Raw genomic sequence first — 2775 nt, 5'->3', positions numbered from 1 at the left:
GCAGGAGAACGGAGCTGCGCCAAGAAGCTAACAGAAGCTAACAAACACTAGAAGAGCTGCCATCGATACAGTTGCAGCCAAGCATGGTTTAATGTTACACAAGACAGTTTTACCAAGTTGCTCAAAGTCTAAACTGGCATTGTTGTGCATTTAAGGTGTAAAGTTTACCTTCGACCAAACGCCCCTCAAAGGTATCCCAGCGCCCCCCTTTTGTAAAGATGCCCGCCAGCGCCCCCTGCCGTCCTCTGAACGCCCCCTGGGGGGCGGTACCGCCCACATTGAGAACCGCTAAACGCTTTAATTGTAGTGCGAGTTGCATGTTGGAGATTAGTGCGTCTAACAGTTTTTCTTCCAGGATTGTCGTGTATTTAGTGCCATCTCTTCAGTTGGAAAAAATGACTAAATTATGTAGTTTGTACTTTCTTTACACTTCACAATAATGTAATATGGACTCTTAATTATTCATTGTGTAGTTAATGCAGATTCAGATTTTTTTGTGTGCAAAAAATAGAGTCAAATATTCTGAATAAAATACATCTTGGGAAACTAAAATACCTTGGCGCAATGCTATTTGACACACTGTAGGCTGGCATTTGCAAAGCAGCCAATCCAGGAGTGCCATTTATTTTCTGTGGCACTGACTGGCTGAACTCCCAAAAGCAGAAATAAAACCTCTAGATTTTAGCTTCTAACACAATTGTGTATACGAATGCGTATCTAAGGTATATTTAGTGAAGAAGTTGTAACCATTTTCTACTTGCTGATTTTTAGCTATTCGTTAGCCGCGTTGCTCCTTAACTCCCACCAATACCGGAGTTCAACTGTGCATTGATGTTTGTGCTTGCAGTAAGTGACAAATTGTGAGAGAGTTTAAGGAGTAAAAAATTCCTTGGATAATAAGACATGATGATAACCCACTCCCCTGCACTGTATCTTGTAATAGACTTAACAAAAGGGCTTTGTTAAGACATGACTCAGAGGCACATCACAAGTTAAAGGCGATTGGCCAGATAACTGCAAGCTCTCTAAAGCAGTTGATGTGAACCATATATTGCTGTGGGTTGTTAAAGTGCTCCACAGTATATCTCTTTTAAATGTTTCCCATCTTTATGCACTCTGACCTCCCAGTCATGTGTTTACAGCAATAATGAAACAAAAACAGTTATTTTCACTAGCATGTGAAAGAATGCTGACATTTACTGCAAGCAGAGCTGCCGCGTTTCTCCAATAAAGCTGGAAATGCTTTACCCTTGAGGTGGCTTGTAATGATTCACCCAATGTCTGACAAAGCTTTTAACTTTAAAACGCCTGAGCCTTAAACCACAAACACGTCAGGGGGTTTTGGGGGGGAGGCGATAAATGTCTCTAAATGTAACATCTATGGTCTAGTGGGAGCTGTGCTGCGCTAAAAGAAAAGACGGAAAGGTAACGGTTATGAGTACGTCGTGTATTATTTTGGTTAGCAGTGCTTGTAAATCCAGTCGATGTTTGCTAGTATTTTGAATACAGACTAGTCTGGGTCAATCCGCTTTTCTTCAACTCCTCCTCCTGCTCCTTCCTCCCCATCTCTCCATGGAGTGAAAAAGCAACAGGCTTCCGAGCTGAAGTTTTGATAGTACAGGAGATTTGGAGGCAGAACAGCGGTTGCGGTCACTATTTTTACGCCGTAGTGGCACGCTTTACGTTTGAAACAAAAGTATAAATCCGGTTTTAACTTGTTAAAACACACCTTTTCCCGACAGTGAGCAGCAGCAGCAGGCGTCTCATTATTTCCTTCTAATTAGCTAACACTGCAACGAACAAAAAGACATTACGTGTGTTTAGCTACAAATGTCATTCTCCAAACATTTGTGGACGCTTTCTGAAGCGAAAAACGTCCTCAACGAGTCACTTACATGAGTGTGGAGCTGTTTCTCTCCCAGACAGCCAGTCTTCCTCCCCGTATAGTTTCCTCTGTTGTCCTGCGGCTAACGGCGCACTGACCGGGGCTTAAAGATGGGGCGTAGAGTAACTCGATCCTCTCTGTGGACATTTTCACCACCGGTTCAGCCGGAGCTGAAAAGCGCCCCTTGCTGGCGGCCCTCACACTCATTGGGGCCAAACAACCTGGCCTGGCTCCCGGTGCCATAGCAACCACGAATCTGATACTACAACAAACTAGTTTACTACATATTTGTCGATACAACAATTACTAAGTTATAAAGTAAGCATATGTCGAAAAGGTTTAGGTAATGTACATAACAAACATATAAACCGTCCATTTTTAAAATATTTAAGATCCCATCTTGCCCCAAGTCTTCACTTTTAAGGCTACGCTCTGGAAAATAGCTACGTTTGTTTTTATACTGATGTTGACCTGGTAGATTCTAAAATATGAGTACATGGGAAATACTTTCCGAGAGATAGAAATGTGAATTCTGCTCCGTCCAAAGCTCTAACTAATTTGTTTTTAAAAAAAATAAACGTATAAATTACTGTAATGTTTTGTAATTTTATTATTTATATGTTTAATTATTTATCAAATTAAATACTTGACTGTAGATCTGTAAATATCTTCCATAGATATGATCTGACCACTTCAACTGTTTAAAATATTTAAAAATTGGGAATTCCAACATGAAAAATGTAGCTGTATTATGGATTTTTTTTCTACCTGTCTTTGTGGTTATCTTTTATTATCTGTTCAAAAAGTAACAACTGAAATTGTTCCAAAAAATATTTGGAAATTTCAGCACAGTTTTATTATTCACATATTGTTAAAAAGTCTGTTTTTAA

At 40.0% G+C, this 2775-nt stretch overlaps 1 protein-coding gene across 14 annotated transcripts in view; it reads right to left on the bottom strand.

The window, feature by feature from the left end:
• Positions 1-2103, bottom strand: part of mpdz (multiple PDZ domain crumbs cell polarity complex component) — a 52499-nt gene extending 50396 nt beyond the window's left edge. For 12 of the 14 annotated variants that reach the window (XM_008435730.2, XM_008435732.2, XM_008435734.2 and 9 more), the window contains exon 1: positions 1896-2103. The gene's annotated coding sequence lies outside the window, so the exon portion shown is untranslated. Of the gene's footprint in view, positions 1-1729; positions 1791-1895 lie in introns of all 14 variants that reach the window. The other 2 variants (XM_008435731.2, XM_008435742.2) reach the window with 2 other exon arrangements.
• Between the last annotated feature and the right edge of the window lie 672 nt (positions 2104-2775).

This window comes from Poecilia reticulata, linkage group LG18 (genome assembly GCF_000633615.1).
Source record: "Poecilia reticulata strain Guanapo linkage group LG18, Guppy_female_1.0+MT, whole genome shotgun sequence".
Classification (NCBI taxonomy): Eukaryota; Metazoa; Chordata; class Actinopteri; order Cyprinodontiformes; family Poeciliidae; genus Poecilia; species Poecilia reticulata.
This window is presented reverse-complemented; position numbering and strand designations above follow the sequence as displayed.